The 19285-nt window shown below is 37.1% G+C and overlaps 1 protein-coding gene and 1 pseudogene across 1 annotated transcript in view; one reads left to right on the plus strand and one right to left on the minus strand.

The window, feature by feature from the left end:
- The window catches only part of GPC6 (glypican 6), a 1077716-nt gene that overhangs the window by 625477 nt on the left and 432954 nt on the right, over positions 1-19285 (minus strand). The gene's annotated exons all lie outside the window — the stretch shown is intronic.
- LOC113920626 lies at positions 15895-17110 on the plus strand (annotated as a pseudogene).

Below are 19285 nucleotides of genomic sequence, written 5' to 3' on the forward strand. Positions count from 1 at the left end.
GCCCCTCAAGTTTTACCACAAATTGCACATTCCAGCGAGGGGTGAGGTCCTGTTTTCTTTCTTGTAAGGGCCACCTGGATCTAGTAAGTCACTCCCAGGTCATCATCAGCTCTTTGCCCAGAGAAAGGCCCCAGTTAAAGACTTTCAAGCTCTTTCAAGTTTGAAGACTGCCACAATAAGAAATAGCTTTACTTCCTACCCAGCATCTCCAAGTTTATTCCTTCCTCTCCTTGACTGTTAACCTGAAAACCTCCTGCACAATATAATTAACTCAGTGTGCTCTAAAAACTAATGAAAACCTTAGACACTTAGGGAGCCTTCGGAAGCACATATCAACCGGAGGAGCCATCAAATGTTTTGTTAAATGGGATCTCATGCAGTCTAGGCCAATTAGTTACAATAAATGGCACAGAGCAGGAGGGAGGCTCTGGGTGACAACAGTGCTGAGGAACATCTCTGCTGGAAAAGCACAGGGATTCTCATAAATCCATTCGGGATCATATAGGCAAGGACTTGGCATCACGGGCATTTATATAGTTTTGAAATTTTATGTTGAAAGTCGAAAAGCAAGTGAGACTTTGAGTGTGATTTATTAAGTTCAGACTGTTATTTTTCCATTCAAGCCTATTTATAAGGCAGCTGGAACATTCTTGAATATGATCGCCTGTCTTGCTCATACAAAAAGTGTTGTCACTTGCACTTAGTGAGCACATGGTATAGGAGTTTGGGGAGTGAAATCAAAGACAGAAGTGTGAAGTCTGTCTTTCAGATGTTGAGGGAAACCATGAGCAACTTGCGATTGTTTAAGGACACATGTTATTTGTGCATATCTTCCATACAGAAAAGATCGCATTCATCCAGATCACAGCATCCAGGGCAGGAAACGAAACATTACTAGTGCTCCCAAAGCTTCTTTCTGGATACTCAAGCCCCTGACTCATACAGAGACTAGTTTTTAACTTTTTATGTATGAGCTCCTATGTAATGGGCTCCTCAGTGTGGTTTCAATGTTCACCATTACGTTTATGAGATGTATCCATTTTCTTGGGTATAGCAATTATATGTTCATCCTCATTGTTCTATAGTAACCTTTGAATGAATACATCACAATTTACTTTGGGTTATTCCAGTTTGGGCTATTTTTAAAATTATCATTAGTTTCAGAGGTAGAATTTAGTGATTCATCAGGTGCATATAACACCCAGTGCTCATTACATCACGTGGCCTCCTTAATGCCCATCCCCCAGTTACCCCATCTCCCACAGTCTCTCCTCCAGCAACCCTCAGTTTGTTTCCTAAAGTTCAGCATCTCTTATGGTTTGCCTCCTTCTCAATTTTCATCTTATTTTTCTTGCTCTTCCTCTGTGTTCATCTGTTTTGTCTCTTAAATTCCACACGTGTGAAATCATATGGTATTTGTCTTTCTCTGACTGACTTATTTCCCTTAGCATAATACCCTCTGTTCCATCCACATCATTGCAAGTGGAAAGATTTCATTCGTTTTGATGGCTAAGTAATATTTCATCGTGCATATAAAACACATCTTTATCCATTCATTTGTTGATGGAAATCTGTGCTCTTTCCATAGTTTGGCTATTGTGGACTTTGCTGCCATAAACACTGGGGTGCATGTGTCCCTTCGAATCCCTATGTTTGTGTTCTTTGGATAAGTACCTAGTAGTGCAATTCCTGGGTTGTAGGGTAGCTCTATTTTTAACTTTTTGAGGAATCTCCATACTGTTTTCAGCTATTTTGATTAGTGCCGCCATGAACTTTCATGTTCACATCTTTCAGGATGCATAGGTACCCATTTCTGATAGGTATATATCTAAAAATAAAATTGTTGACTCATAAGCCATGCCTATGTTCAGTTTTAGTAAATCCTGTCCAGCAGTTTTCCAGAATAGTTATACCAATTTACTCTTCGCTATAAATTGAGAATCCCAGTTGCTTCTCATCCTTGCTAACACTTGGTATTATCCATCTTTCTCATTTTAGCCATTATGACAACTATACAGTGTTACATTCAGTATAAATTTCATTGACACTTCTCTGATGAATAATGTATTTGTGTACCTTTTGATAAGTTTATTGGCATTTCAATATTTGAGCTCATGGTATTTTATAAAGCTATATGTCAATACAGAGTCCATAGTACCCATGAATCTTCTCTAGGATGAACAAACATAGATTGTGTCAGTTCCTCTGAGAATGTGCTCTGATGATATTTCTCAACCCTGATGTTTCTCTCCTGGACTGGTCCAGAATCTCAATGTCCTTATAGAGCATGGCCCACAGAATTTTCCTCTGTGTCTAAGTGCACATTAAGTAGCACAGAGTAAAAGGGAGCATAAAGTCCTGAGACAAACCCTCTACATCTACTAATGTTTAATACAGCAAGTAAGATGAAAGCACTTCCACATTGTTTTCTTACTTTGGCTTAATCATGCCTTTAGGGAATTATTCTTTATCCTCTATTAATACTACTTAGAATCTGGACTAATACTAAACGAAATGTACTCATTCATTCATTCAGCAAACATTAATTTTGCATTAATTATGACTCAAGAATGTCTCTGGATATTGATGATCCAGAAAAGCAAGGTCTATGCCTTCCTGGAGCGTATGTGTAATGATATAACAGACAATGAATAAATACACAAAATAACATCATTGGAAATACTGACTGAATCTGAAGAAAGTAAACTGTGAAAGGAATAATGAAGGATTGGCCCAGGGAGAGGGGGGAGGGGTGTTTTTCACAGGATGGTCAGGAAAGCCTCTTTGCAGAAATGAACTTGAACTAATACCCAACTGATTAAAAATGAAACCAAAAACATACCAGCCAAGTGCTGATGAAGTGAAGACGATCTCAGGAGGAGAGAGTATGGGTTCCAGCGAGAGGGTCAGAGTGGTTAGAGCCTAACTGCTAGCAAAGCAGGCAGGAGGGTGCCTGGTCAGGAATACCGAGAGGCAAGTCCAGAAAGATGAGGTTCTATGAGCCGGCGGGGGGGGGGCGGGCAGGATTCAGATTTTATCTTCCCTACAATAAGGTGACAAAGGAAGGCCTCAGACAGCAGAGTGACAGGTTCAGATTTTTAGGCCAATGGGCCACCCTCAGTTTGTGTAAATAAAATGTATTGGAACACAGGCATGCACATTCCTTCATCTACTGTCTATGGGTGGTCCTATGCTTGGTTTCACGGTTTCATACTATACCACCAGAAATGAGTAGTTGTGGCAAAGACAAGGTGGCCTCCAAACCTGAAATATTTTTTATCTGGCCCTTTAAGAAGAAGCCATCAGACCTCTGTAAAGATCACATTGGCTGCTCTATGAAGCATGAACTCCAGGGAGGGAGTGGACGTTCAGGTAGGAGACGATGAAGCTGAGATTAGGGCAAATGGAGGTGATGAAATGTGAAGAGATACTGAGAAGAGCGTTATTAGACCTATGGAAGAAGAATTCCAGAGGAAGGCAAAAAAATAGCAATATTCTGCTGTCACTGGGTAGTTGACACTCTTTTATAATTTGTGGAGTCCATATTTGAAAGGTTTTATCTTTACATGGTAAAAGCAGTATAATTTAGTGGAAAATTTTATTACTATTATTTTCAAAGCTAAACTTCCCTGATTATAGTCATTGACTCAGGTGCTCCACAAAATGAAACCACATGCCAGTAGGTGAAACACTCCCCTTCCCTTTTTAGTGTTACTGTATCCGTAAATGTTTGTTCTCCAGAACCTTTTCCCTAGACTGTTTCCAATATTCAATCAAGCATAAAGCAATGAATAAAAGGAGTGTGGTCTAAATAAAAACAGTAACATCTAAGCTCCAATTTCATTTTGCAAATAAGACTTTTCTCTCATCAACGTTCATCTGGAAGAAAAGATTCCAGGAGCCAAGCCTATCTGGGGATCTTTCACAGAGAGCATGCTAATGAGGAAGCCTCAGACCAAAGCCTCTTCAGGTAGGAGGAACTGAATTCAGGTCTGAAGGGGAGTTGTTCTCTTCCACCGTAAGAGCACAACTCCTGATGAATGGAGAGGTGGAAGCCATTGTGGGGAGATCACAACAGGAAGGAGAGGACTTTGCTAAACCACAGAAAGAATGCTGGCAGGGGGGCAGGCGTTCCAGTTGGCCATCCTGGAATCCTAGAAAAATTAGGAGGAGGGAGGCCACAGGATGGCTCCCAGTGAACTAAAGCAGGTTTAAAAAGAAAAGGGGGGAAAAAAGAGAGAGAGAGAAAAGGGAGATGTTAGAGATTTGTAGATCTACATGTATGTGACCTTAGAGGGGTAAGGAATTTTCTTTGACATACCCTGAGGAAAGGAAAACATGACTTTAGATTAGGTTTTATAAACTCCTACTCTGTGATATGTGGACAAGGTCAACATGTTCCAAAATTGTTTGGGTGAACTTTTCCCCATCTGGTTCAGGTTAGGGAGGTTATTGGCCAGGGAATTTCAACCAAGGTGGAAACTTAAAGCCAATTTTATGGGTGTGAACTGAAACTGACAAAGAGCTATTTCAAACAGTCTGGTAGGAATGGCGGAGTACCTCCTAAAGGCCTGATACAAATGAACAGACATAAATATGTCACTGTATTCCACATGGGAATCAGAGGGCTCAAACAAAGCCACAGAGAAGAAAAATAAATAGCTTCTATAAATGGGCATTTGTTTGTTAGGGGGAAATTATACATACATATATATATATATATATATATATATATATATATATATATATATATATATATATGGTCTTGGTTTTGCTTCTGAGTACATCTATTATCCTTCTTGAAGTAAATGGTAGCCTAGAATATCTACATCTAATAGAGCAGACTAAAGTCAGCATCTTCAATTTTCAGTGGGACCAAATGAGAGCATTCTAATTAATGTGGGAGGATTGTAAAATTTGGTTATGTTTTTTATTGGCCAAAAATTTGCTGATTTGTTTGATTAGCTAAACAAATGAACTACGTATTGTTTTTTTTTTTTTTTGAAGGTAATTATTTCACTACTAATCAAGTTATTGAATAGTGCATCCATGGAAAATTTTATTAGTGTTTATTTTTTGTATTTTACTAATGTCTGATTTTAAAAATAATAATTAAACACATCATAGATGCTTTATTGATAAGGACTAAGAAGAAAGAGAAAGTGCAATGACTTTATGTCTCTAATCATCATCATTGGTGATGCACAGCACAGGGTTGTGGTAAATTATAAGCCACATCACGATAAAGTGACCAAATCCTCACTGGGCATGGAGGGCCACTAAGGAATAAACTCTATGTATTTTCATCTCTCTAGAGTGAGATATTTTCATTTCTTTTCATTTCAAACTCTGTAACTAGACAGAGCAGGTTAGAGAGAATCTGAGAAGCATTCCTGTGTTTCTTTAGCATTTTTCCCCTCCAATTCTGCTTTTAGGACCACAAGGTCTGCAAGCCAAAGGGAGTTTCATAATAAGTGGCTAGCATATCATCTTGGCCTTTTATAAGTCTGTTTTAAGACAACAGTCCACTCAAAATTCACTAAGAACATCGGATCACAAATTACTCATCATCTTTTTGACACTTAAAAAGTCTATGGCTTCCCACCCAAGAAGGTTAGTTGCACTTCAACTCGCTGAATATTATTAGACTGTTTCTCAAAAGTTTATTGAAATCTCAAATTCTGATTTCACTCTTCAAGGTAATTTAATACTTTACAGTCAATTAAAAATGACTAAATCAAGTTTCTTCAGGAAAAATGTTAAATAGCATAGGTATAAGACTTAGCATTGAACTTTGTATGTTATCTCATTACTGAACAAACCTTACCTTTGAGTGCACATAAGTCATTTTCTTTGCTTAATATTAGGTTCTGTGGAGACACAATTAGTCTTTCTTTATAGTACCTTCACTCTATGGGTGCTAGGAGAGCAAAGTTTTTGGGGAGGGGGAAAAGATTGCTCTCATTTATACAGATGTAATATCTTTAAGGGATGGATTTTCACCACATTGTTATGAAATCAAGATGAAATGCACATCAATGAATGATCACACCTTAAAAGTGATATGCCAAGGACATATGATTTTGTGTAAATAAATTCTAGTGGTTCAAAAGCATAACAGAATGTACCAGGGACGAGAAATATAGTAAAATACTAGAAAAATGTGTTCAATCTTTATTTCTGAGATTATCTTTAAATCTGGTCATTAATCATTGGAAAATTATATATTAAATTGAAGTCAGGTGATAACAGAAAATGATGTCTTTGAGATCATGGCAAGAATATATAATTCTTTCCTAATGCATTGGGAATTTTATTTAGAAAAACCTCTTGAAAACAAAAGTACAAGATGAAGAATTCATTGTTATTTTTGTCCTGAGATATTATCTCACTAGAAAGTTTAAGATATAAATGACTGGATAGCTTAGCCACAGAATTTGACTACAACCCTTGTCAACAGAGAGGATCAACAAATACCTGTTCCAACAGTAAGTTCAGAGAAACAAAATTATATACTTTATTTATTTTTTTTAGAAGACAAATCACAAAGAACAATTTAGTAACACCTTTCCCCCCAAAGATATGTATCTTTAAGCATTAAGTGTGTTACTGTGTCACAAATCAAAATCTACTATAAGCAGCTGCTGTTCCAACTTGGAAAAATCCAGTTGGGGAATCTACAGTCAATATGGCCACTGCTATTGGTAAAAGCTTATTAAAATAAATTATCATTTATTTATAGTAGGAAAACATCCACTAAACAAGTATTTCCATTTATCATGGAAGATCTTATTTTAATTTTTCATAGCCTTGTGCCCCCCAATAATATGCTTTTACCCAAAGAATTTAAACATGAACATGAACCATTCAAATAATTTCCATATCTCTTTTTTCACCTAAAGAGAGTGATCTGAGTTGCCAGGCAAGAGGGAAAAATCTTTATCAACAACACATAAGACTGGATTAACAGGATTTTTATAGTGGAATACATATTTTCCTTGGTAATTTTGTCTTTCTCATTCTCATATCCGTGTAGTGAATTCCATGGATACATAGCACTTTCTGAATGCACAATAGAAAAGAGTGGAATCTGCCTAGAAAAGAAAAAAAAGCTGGAAGATAAGTCCTTCAGATAAAAGCCTTTGGTCAACTGCTAGCGGTTAATGGTATGCAGAAGTGTATGAGGAAGTCTATCCGTTACCTATCACTGCGTAACAACAGACACCAAAACGCAGAGGCTTAGCATGGCAACATTTATGATACTGTCTTTTCTATAGGTCAGAAATTCCAGTGTGTCTTTGCTGAGCCCCCTAACTCTGGTTCTTTCAAAGGCTGCAATCATCTGAAGGCTCAGCTGGGAAGGATCAGCTTCCTAGCTCACTCATATGGTTTGCACAGAATTCAGTGCCCAGCAGTTTATTCAACTAATGCCTCAGTGTCTCACAGGCTGTTGGCAGGAGGCCTCCCCCTGGTCCTTGTCATTGGTCCTCCATAGAACATTTCACAACATGGCGGCTGGCTTCTCTCTGAGAACGTGAGAGGGCTTCAGAGGGCCAACAAGCCAAGGACAGTGCTAGCTAGCAAGATGGAAGTCTCAGGCTTCATAACCTAATCAGAAATCACATTTTGTTACTTTTGTTGTACTCTCTTCAACAGAAGCCAGTTACAAGGCCGGAACATACTTAAAATGAAGACTTTATACAAGAGTGTGAACACTGGGGCAAGGAATTCATTGGGAGCCCTATCAGAAACTTCCTATCAAAGCAAAGATGGAAACCAAAACACAAGGAATAGGTTCTGAGTGCTCAGGGGAAAAGCCTCACTTCTTACAAATCATGGTATCATTTTTTCATCAGTAAAACGCTGGCAATATCAGTTCTCTCTACCATGAAGGATTGTTGTTAGGTAGGAAATAAAAGTGACTTTAAAAAGTAAAGCTTCCTTATATCAAGCACAGAATCACATTATTGCCATTGAGCTAAATGTTGTCAAATATAAATGCATGTTATGAGTTGAACTGTGCCCTCTGGTAAGATATGGTGAAGTCTTCACCCAGTATCTGTGGATGTGACTTTAAATACTTAAAAATCAAGTAAAATATGGAGGTATTTGTCATATCACCCTGGTTTGGGTCTGAGGCTGGTTTTGGTAATGATGCCCCAATAATTATTTAGTTGCCTAATAAACAGTGGTGAGTGGAATATAATATTGTACATAGAGTCTGATTGTAAATAAGTACAATAGGAAAAAATATATATGTAGAAAAGTGCTCAGAAATAATTAGCAAAATTTTATGACTGATTATACTTAAAAGATAGGACTATCGTGATATTATCCCTTAATCTTTGAACTTTTTTAGTATTATTTCTATTAGGAAAATGATAAAATAATTATTACTTATTATTTACTATTTAAATGTAGCTAATTTAAAGTCATTTATCTATTGTATATGTTATAAAAACAAGATACTGAATAATGAATAAGGCTTAGAGAATGATCTTAAATATTACTTTCTTTGAATCTATTAAAATGAATTCATATCCTCGTATCTTTTTTTCACATGCTCCTTGGGTGGTTTTTGCAGACAAAAAAAATAAGTGGCAAATGATCACCTTGCTATTTGAACGTCATGATTAAAATTATTTTACTCAAGGGCATACATACTTGTATGTATGCTATTAAGTTACTTATAGCTGATTATCTCTGGAAACAATGAGACTGAAAAATGAAGGAATGATTTAACAGCCAAAATAGCAGTAAATAAAAAACGCATTTAATAATATTTTTGCTCTTAGAAAAGTAAACAGGTGTGTTTTCTTGCAACAGAACTGCCTTAGTAAACACATGGGCAGAATTTCATCAGAATACTTCCAGCTGTGTTAAGACCATCTGTTCATCCTTTTTAATTTTAATTAGTGCTAGAGACTTCCTTTATTTCATTAATCTCATCTGCAAATTCTCATTTGCATTTTGTCCCCTTTATGGATAAAGAAGCAGGTCTGAGCAAACTGGAAATTCTAACAACTCATTCCTTTTCTAGTTTTACTTTAATCAGCTATTCTAGAAGTAAATGAAGTTGTTGTTTTTAATAATAATAGCAATTTTCCATAAACTGCACTAAAGCAGCATCATGTTATAAAAGCAAATCCAGGAATTATTCAGCATATGTTTAACAGATGAGATTTTTAACCACTGATATTCGTTCTGTGACTTTTTCCCCCTTCTTTCTGAAGAGTCAATGGCAAGGGTTACCCACTGTGAAGTAATTTCCATAACATCCTAATTATATTTAAGGGCTTGCAGACATACTTTATTTCCATGCTTACATATTTATTTATCTTATAACCTATTTGCACTCAAATCAAAAATAAAAATTAAAAATTCGAATCTGTTTCAAAAACCAAATAAATATACTTTCAGTGTGTAGGTAAACTTGACCTTTTATTTATAGGTTAACTATTTTACTCAAACTGTCCCCATTAGAAAAGAGTTGTTTGCCCTGACCTTATACATTCATATTTTACCTAAGTATATATTTAGTAAAAACAGTGCTTCTCAAACTTTAGTGTGCATGGGAATCACCTGGGAGTCTACAGAATGCTGGTTCTAAGTCAGTAGGACCAAGTGGGTCTTGAGAATCTGCATTTCTAGTGCACTCCCAGGTGATGGTGAGGCTGCTGATCTTAGACTGAACCTTGAGTAGTAGAGCTGTAGACAGAGCAAGCATGCGTGATATTAAAAAAAAAAAGTAAACACCTGTAGCTCCATGAAACTTACATTAAGTATTAAATTAAACAGCTCATTTTATCTAAAAATTGGCACTTAAAATCACTCAATATAAAACTGCCAGTTATTCTTAAATCAATTCCAGAAGGCCTCCCATTTCCTAGTAGTCATATAAAATCATAAAATATACACTAGATAGAAAAAAGTGTACAAGAATTCTTCATAGAACACACAACCAAGTTTTTTAACTCTCATACTAAAATCCTATGTTTGAGAGGAACACAGACACATTGACAAAATTTCTCTTCCACTTAAACATATTTGTTTGTTAATCTCTCCTTTTTTTTTGTTGCTGTAATTGTTATTTATGTTCCCTGTCTTTCTTCTTGATTAGTCTTGCCAGTAATTTGTCTATTTTATTGGCATTTTAAAAGAACCAGATCTTGGTTTATTATCGTCTACTTTGGCTGTTTTCTATTCATTTTGTTCTGCTTTTATCTTTATTTCCTTTCTTCTATTTTATGTTTATTTGGGTTTCTTTTGTCCTAGCTTCTAAAGTTGACTACTTAGCTCATTTCATTTAGTCCTTAGTTTTTTCTATTACTTGCATTTACTGCTATTTTGTAAATTTTAATTACATATTTTACATATACAGTGTTCTTATAGCTCCACTTTCTAAATGTGACAAAATCTGTTCTAAAGTGCTCTTTAATCAAAAAGTCATCTAGATAAGTATGTTAAGTATGTTAAATTGCTAAGAGGTTTGTTCTGGCTAGATACAAACCTTCCTACCTACATACATATTTATTGGCTACTCTTTGAAAATAAATATGCACTTTTATTTCTTTTAAGATTTTTTTTATTTTATTTTAGACAAAGAGAGAGAGAGGATGCCTGTGCACGAGTGGTGGGGGGGGGGGAGAAGGAGAAGGAGAAAAATCTCAAGCAGACTCCATGCTGAGTGCAGAGCCCCACCTAGGGTTGATCTCATGACCCTGAAATCATGACCTGAGCTGAAACCAAGAGCTGGATGCTCAGCTGATTGAACCACCCAGGCGCCCCGAATATGCACTTTCATTGCATTGTGATCAGAGAATGCATTCTGTATGATCCTACTTACAGGAAATTAAAAATACATATTTGTGGCTTCATATATAAGCAATTTTTGTAAATGTCTTATCATTATCTGAAATACATAATATGGGCAGATAATTGTCCTAATACTTTGGGAAGCTTAGATGGAATTTATGCTTTTCCTTAGACATACATTGAGAAGGGATAATTGAAATAGAAAGACCAACTAGAACAAAATACATTAGGAGCACTGGACAGAAAACTGTCCTCCAGGTAGGATCACAAATGAATAATTTTTATAGGTGATTTTTATCAGTCTTCAATGAGCACATTTTCCTGTGTTACTCAAGGTGTTCATATAAGAAAAAAATAGACAATCCTGATAGGCAAAATCACCATTAGATCAAATTATGACTTGAGAAATTAGGTACCTGAAACCAAAATAAAATATCGACACACAAAGTTATATTAAAGAAATAATGGCTATGACTATGTGGAGTTACTCCAGCCCTACAAAGATCACTCAACATTAATAACTTTATAAGTAAATTTTACAACATTCACAGTTTTAAGTAGAAATAACATATGGACATTTTAACAGATTTGTTAAAAAGGTATTTTTAATTTTTAAGTTTTTATTTTAATTCCAGTTAGTTAACATGACAGTGTTATATTAGTTTCAGGTGTACAATTTAGTGATTCAGCAATTCCATACATCAAGACAAATGCACTCCTTAATCACCATCACCTATTTAATCCATCCCCCACGCACCTCTCCTCTGATAACTGTTCTCTATAGTTATAAAAGTCTGTTTCTTGGTTTCTCTCTCTCTCTCAATCTCTCTCTCTCTCTGTAAAAAAAAAAGCATTTGACAATATCCAGCAACTACTGACAGAAATGCTTAGTAAGCTGGAAATGCCAAGAAATTTATTCAACATGATAAAGAGTAGTTATCAGGACCCCAAAGAAATAATATAACAGTGGGGGTAAAAAGCCAGCATTCTATTAACATCAAGAAAAAAAAGACAGGAAGAGACAATACTAACAGTGTTACTCATTTTTCTGGAGGTTTCAGTCAATAAAATTTAAAAAGAATAAGAAATAAGAGATTCATATGTTAGAAAAGAAGATGAAATTTATCATTCATCTATAGAGGATATAACTCTCTTCCTTGAATATCCAAAAGAATAAACTAAAAGAATGCTAGAACTAAAACTTTCTAGGAAGTAGTTGGATATACCATGGAAATATCCAAAATCATTAGCCTTTTGAATATTGACATTAACTAGATATATAATGCTTTAGTCAAGTATCTCGGGGCACCTGGATGGCTCAGTTGGGCATCTGACACTTGATTTTGGCTTAGGTCATGATCTCAGTGTTGTGAAGTTGAGCCCCATTTCAGGCATCATGCTCAGCGTGGAGTCAGCTTGGGATTCTCTCCCCCTGCCCCTCCCCCCCTATTTCTAAGAGAGAAAAAAAGAAAGAAAAAGAGAAAGAGAGAGAGAGGAAAGAAAGGAAAGAAAGGAAAGAAAGAAAGAAAGAAAGAAAGAAAGAAAGAAAGAAAGAAAGAAAGAAAGAAAGAAAGAAAGAAAGAAAGTAAAAAGAAAGAAAGAAAGAAAAGGAAGGAAGGAAGGAAGGAAGGAAGGAAAGAAAGAAAGAAAGAAAAGAAAGAAAGAAAGAAAGAAAGAAAGAAAGAAAGAAAGAAAGAAAGAAAGAAAGAAAGAAAGAAAATCTTAAAAAAAATAAAGTATCTCAGAAAACCACAAAAATGGAAATCAAATAGAAATAAAATTAGCAACTAGAACGCAAATATGAATAAAATTAACTTGAGGCATATATAACAATGTAAGAAATCCAAGATACATACTTATGTTCCTGGTTGAGAAAACACAAAATTATGAAATTAATTTCTCTTCATACAAATCTATAAATTGGGATTACAATATCCAAATCAAAATCCCTCAAGATTTTCCATACCTGATACCTGATCAGATCACTCCAAAACACTATATGGAGAAATTTGCAAATATGACAAGATAATCTTGACAAAAAGCATTTGCTTTCAGATTAAACCATATTATAACATGGCGATTATACCACATGTAAAATATTGGCCCCTAAATCGACACACATTAATAAGGAAGTTGGAAAACAAATTATATAAATTACGGGAATTTATGTATGAGAAATGTTGCCATGTGCCAGCCAAGAGAATGCACTTTTGCAAAAATAATGGGAGTCACGTCTCCTCCTGTGCCCATCCCTCTGGAAAGCAGTGCCTGGAACATAGACTGTCATGCAGAGATTTAACTTGGGAAGTGATGCCAGGAAACCAGAGTGAGGAAAATAGCAGCATCACCAGAGAGGGAAAGTCAGTCCTTCAGTGAGTCAATACAGTGGGCAACTCTGGATTGTTTCCACCATGAGCCTCTGAAGAACCATGCGTAATGTTCCTTTTTTTTTTTTTTTTAAGATTTTATTTATTTATTTGACAGAGAGAGAGAGAGAGAAAGAGAACACAAGCAGGGGGAACAGCAGAGGGAGAGGGAGAAGCAGACTCTCTGCTGAGCAGGGAGCCTGATGCAGGGCTTGATCCCAGGACCCTGGGACATGACCTGAGCCGAAGGCAGACGCTTAACCAACTGAGCCACCCAGGCGCCCCCATGTGAAATGTTCTTAAGAATTCTCTAATGGAATGACAGAAGAGAGGGGCATTCCTTCACCAATCCCTGTAATTAGGGCTGCACATGCTAAGGATGCTAAGTCTTTCACATTTCCAGGCTATGCATGGGTGAGTGCAAGTAGAGATTCCTGCCAGTGTCCCATGGTGGTGTCAGAGACACCTTCGGACAGAAAATTAGGGAAAAACAGGACAGCCAAGGTAAGCCGTATCTTATTTTGCCTTCACCTGGTTGCTGGAATGAAAGGTGGGGTAGGACGAGAAGAGGCAGAGCCCAAGAGTGTCCAGCACAAGAAAACTGAATATTCATAGGTAAAAAAAAAAAAAAAAAAAACTGGAGGGGAAGATATATTTATGTTTGATTTCACTCCTACTGTCTATCATTCTGGATCTCTGCAGGCACATTTAGGTAAACTGACAATTTATTTTTTATTTTTTATTTTTTTTAAAGATTTTATTTATTTATATGAGAGAGAGAGAGACAAAGAAAGCACAGAGGGAGAGTGTGAGGGAGAAGCAGGCTCCCCGCTGAGCAGGGAGCCCAATGCGGGACTCGATCCCAGGACCCCAGGATCATGACCCGAGCCGAAGGCAGACACTCAACTGACTGAGTCACCCAGATGCCCCTAAACTGACAATTTAAGTATTCCTTTAGAAGTCATAAAAAACTCAAGGTCAGCTCTGTCCTATGCAAGATCTTGAAAATATTCAGTGTTTTGGTGATATCTCTCCTTTCAGATGTATCGTTTTGTCACCTGCACTTAGAAGACTTCACTCTCTTTTTCTAGATTATTACATATAATTTTGCAGCCACCTTTTTTTTAAAGATTTTATTTATTTATTTGACAGAGAGAGACACAGCGAGAGAGGGAACACAAGCAGGGGGAGCGGGAGAGGGAGAAGCAGGCTTCCCGCAGAGCAGGGAGCCTGATGCGGTGGGGGTGGATCCCAGGACCCTGGGATCATGACCTGAGTCAAAGGCAGACGCTTAATGACTGAGCCACCCAGGGGCCCCTGCAGCCATTTTGATGTAGCTGCATTTCATTCACATGCAATGGATTCAAGCACTTTATTGTTTTCAGGTAATTGCAATAATTTTAAGGTAAGACAGAAAAAAAAGATGAACAAGTTATGAACAGATGTGTTTATACTTTCCTAATAAGTAATTTATCTTTAATACTGAAGTGTATGTTTATATTGTTTATCCTAAAGTATATTCAATTATGACTTATAACATGCTGACATTCGAGACTAGTGGAGTTATCCACAGTATTTGTCATATTTTAGGGAAAACAGTTACATTAAATTTCAAATATAGAAGCTACTATGCAATAAAAAAGTAGAGTGATTCAATCGCTTAAGGAAGTTCAACACTCTAAGAAACTCAGTTCCCTCATGTTGATCAGATATTTCCTCCGCAGGGGTGCCTGGGGGGCTCAGTTGTTTGAGCAACAGACTGTGGATTTCAGCTCAGGTTGTGCTCTCCATTTCCTGGGACAGAGCCCCACCGAACGCCCGCTCAGTGGAGAATCTGCTTGTTTCCCTCTCTCGCTCTCTCTGGCCCTCCCCCGAAAGTGCATTTGCACTCCGCGTGCGGCTGCACCTGCCCGCCCACCCTCTCACGCTCGCTCTCTCTGCTTCTGAAATAAATAACTAAATCTTTTAGAAGAGGGAAAAGAAAAAAATTTCCTCAGGAAACTTTAAATATGGCATTAATTTATATGAGGCAAAAAAATCTAAGGAATAATCAATATTTAAGAAAAAAACAATTTAGAATGCAAACTTAATAGAACCAATGGATGGGTAATGATCCTAATATAGGGGGGAACTCTGTCTTCACCACTGTTGGTATTTTTTCCCTTCTACACACATTAGTATTGGTTTCTATGTAAAATCACAAAGGTCACATTTGCCTAATTCACCAGAAAAAAAATCTTTGAAAGCCTGATTACTTATATATTTGACTGGATAAATTTTCACCAAATGTATGAACTAAATTCCCCAAATATGTGTGTTCTGTACTATGATAATCTATTATTTTTTCTTTTTTTAAAAAGATTTTTTTATTTATCTGAGAGAGAGACAGAGTGTGCATGTACAGAGGGAGGGGCATAGGGAGAGAGAATCCCAAGCAGAGTCCCCACTGAGGACAGAGCCCTAGGCAGGACTCAATCCCATGACCTGAGATCGTGACTTGAGCCAAAATCAAGAGTCAGATTCTTAACCAACTGAGCCACCCAGGCACCCCTCTTCTATTATTTAATGTTCTCCCAAGATGTCACATTTTAAATTAAATATATGTACCATCTTTTGTAAGTAACCTTGTGTTGATTTCACTAAATATATTAGAAATCCATTTACTTTTGTTCAAGACTATTAAAATAACTTTCTTCTTTAATTTTAGACCTCCTACCCTCGGCCTCCCTGGCGCGGCTCACTCCCTGCCGGCCGCAGCCCGACACGCCGTGCGGCCCCCCAGTCTCCCGCGGCCGCCTCCCCCAGGCATGGCACAGGGCCTCGCCTCACTATGGCAGCAGCACGGCACAGCACGCTCGACTTCAAGCTCGGCGCCAAAGCTGACGGCAAGACCATTCTAAAAGGCCTCCGGTCCATTTTCCAGGAGCAAGGGATGACGGAGTCGGTGCACAACTGGCAAGACCACGGTTATCTAGCGACCTACATCAGCAAAAACGGCAGCTTTGCCAGTTTGAGAATTTACCCACATGGATTGGTGTTGTTGGATCTTCAGAGTTACGACGGTGATTCGCAAGGCCAAGAAGTTGACAGTCTTTTGAACAAAGTAGAAGAAAGAATGAAAGAATTGAGTCAGGACAGTGCTGTGCGGGGGAAGCGATTACCGCCCATAATTTGAGGAGGAGCTATGGACAGATACTGGCCCACTGCTGATGGTCGCCTGGTTGAGTATGACATAGATGAAGTGGTGTATGATGAAGATTCACCTTATCAGAACATTAAAATTCTACACTCGAAGCAATTTGGAAATATTCTCATCCTTAGTGGGGACGGACGTTAATCTGGCAGAGAGTGATTTGGCATATACCCAGGCCATCATGGGCAGTGGAAAAGAAGGCTACAGTGGCAAAGACGGGCTGATTCTTGGGGGTGGAGACGGGGGCATATTATGTGAAATAGTCAAACTGAAACCAAAGATGGTCACTATGGTAGAGATTGACCAAATGGTGATTGATGGATGTAAGAAATACATGCGAAAAACATGTGGCAACGTCTTAGACAATCTTAAAGGAGACTGCTATCAGGTTCTAATAGAAGACTGTATTCCAGTACTGAAGAGGTACGCCAAAGAAGGGAGAGAGTTTGATTATGTGATTAATGATTTGACAGCCGTTCCAATCTCCACATCTCCAGAAGATTCCACATGGCAGTTTCTCAGACTGATTCTTGACCTCTCAATGAAAGTACTGAAACAGGATGGAAAATACTTTACACAGGGTAACTGTGTCAATCTGACAGAAGCCTTGTCACTCTATGAAGAACAGCTCAGGTGCCTGTATTGTCCTGTGGAATTCTCAAAGGAGATCGTCTGTGTTCCTTCATACTTGGAATTGTGGGTATTTTACACTGTTTGGAAGAAAGCTAAACCTTGAAGACCAGTCTCTCCTAATCATGTGTGCTGCAAACAGCCTTCCTGACCTTCATATGCTGTACATGACATCGAAATGAGTCAGGCAATTGATTGTGATTTCCTTCAAGTTTTCTTTTTTTAATTATTATTTTTAATTTAAACAAAGCAAATGGAAAATGTATATTTTGATGTGCTAGGGTGTTAATTTTTTTTAAAGTCAGCTGAAGGATGATTAGACAGCACAGCGAAGGCTGCTAAATGCACTGAACCCCTAGAATGTGATTTTTGTTACTTTTTTTTGTGTGTGGGGGGGGCTTTTTGTTTTTGTTTTGGTAGACTTTGAATTTGATTGTTTGGAGGAATGAACATCATTGTTTTGTTCTGGAGGGAAGTTCTTTGATGGTGTTTCTTTCCCCCAAAATTGACTTAGCTATTAAAATTTGGTGCTTATAAGAAAGAGTTAAGAAAAAATGAATAGCAATGCTTCGATTAAAATTATAAATGAGAAAAAAATAGATTAATTTTAATTGCTTCAAAAATGTTTATGTAATTCAAAATATGAATTCAAGAAAAGAAGCCCCTTCATAAAACACATCCCCCTTCTTTATTTTCCGAGAATATTCTGTCCTAGAGGGAAGTCTTTTCACTCAAGAAGAAATTGAAAACATTTATATATAATGGTAATTTACAAGCAAGTGGAAGCAAGCTGTGTAAACCTTGAGTAATTGATGGATCTTATTTATAGAGCTTTTCTCAGTGTGTTTTCAATTATGCTTGTTCATAGTCCTGAATGGTTAATTTTAATATTTTCTGTTAATAATTTGAAAATGTGCTAGCACCTTACGATGGGAATCTTGTTTTCAACCAACCACATGTAAGTTATATCTCCTCGCTGTTAAGTAAAATGACTCAGATCCAAAGTTGCCCTGACACTGGAAGGCACTTCCGTGACACTATTTACTTTTAACACTTTACTGTTGAGCAAACCCAAAATCACAGTTTGGAAATACATAGCGTATTTGTTCCAATAAAGACGAAACACCTAAGAACATAAATTTGTTTCTGAATTTCCTGTTTTCATTTTAGGACAAATTATGCTCAGCTGCACAAACAAAGTAATTGACAACAGAATTTCAGTAAAAAGAAGGAATGTTTTCAGAATTATGAAAACCTCTTGAGAAGGAAATGTCTATGAGCCACAGAAGTATATATTCAACAGGCATGGAGCAAAAGGAACTCCAATATAAAAATGTCATTTTCCAAGAACAATGGTGTCAACGTCTACTTTAAAAAATCAAGAAAATATGAAAGGTTATTACCAAGAGGGTGTTAACCAGATGTTCTCAATCTCTATAAGGGAAGAATGTCTATAAGTTAGATAGAAGGCAGAGCAGCAACACACAGTAAGTTATTAAGTCTTGGAAAGGTTAAGAAGTAAGGATGTGAACAGTATTTTCAAGATTAGTTAAATTTCACCTATCCAAGAAACTTCAGGTTGGAAGAAAAGCAGGCTGGATCGATTACATATATCTCCCTTATAGCCATTTTGCTTTCTTTTTTTTAGAGTGCTCACTTTAATAATACGCTAAATGTGACAAATTATTCTCTTCATTATAAAATAACTTTCCCACTCAATCCATGTATCTGACTTCAGTCCACTCTGTCATTTAGAGGGCATGATGCCCCCCAACACAACATATATAATGATCTGTTTTGGAGTCAAAAGATTGTAAACTCAAATTTGACATTTCCCTTAAAACTCTGTGGCTAGCATACGTCACTTAACCCGGAAGATGTATTCTGAGGACTCGCAGCACAAATGTCAGTAATGATCCCCACACAATGTTTGCAAGGGTAAGGAGTTTCTTTCACTGGTTTACAAGCTGGTTGCCCCCAAAGACTGGATTTCATGAGGGCAATAGCATCTTTTACTGAGGTGTCAAGCCTAGTGGACTGGTGCACCATAAATATGTGTTGAACTCATGTTAAATACTTGGCATCATTATAAAGACATTAGTAAAACTGCATGTCATTGGATGTCTCCCCAAAACACTTATTAATGAAAAATAGATTTTGAGGAAAGAAATTCATACACACACAGTGAATGAGGTACTTATAAAAAGGAATAAATTAATGTCACTTAACAAAAAGTCTTCAATAAATGAATATCAGAGGAAAGCAGCAAAAATCTCAAATG

The sequence above is a fragment of the Zalophus californianus genome, chromosome 3, assembly GCF_009762305.2.
Source record: "Zalophus californianus isolate mZalCal1 chromosome 3, mZalCal1.pri.v2, whole genome shotgun sequence".
Lineage (NCBI taxonomy): Eukaryota > Metazoa > Chordata > Mammalia > Carnivora > Otariidae > Zalophus > Zalophus californianus.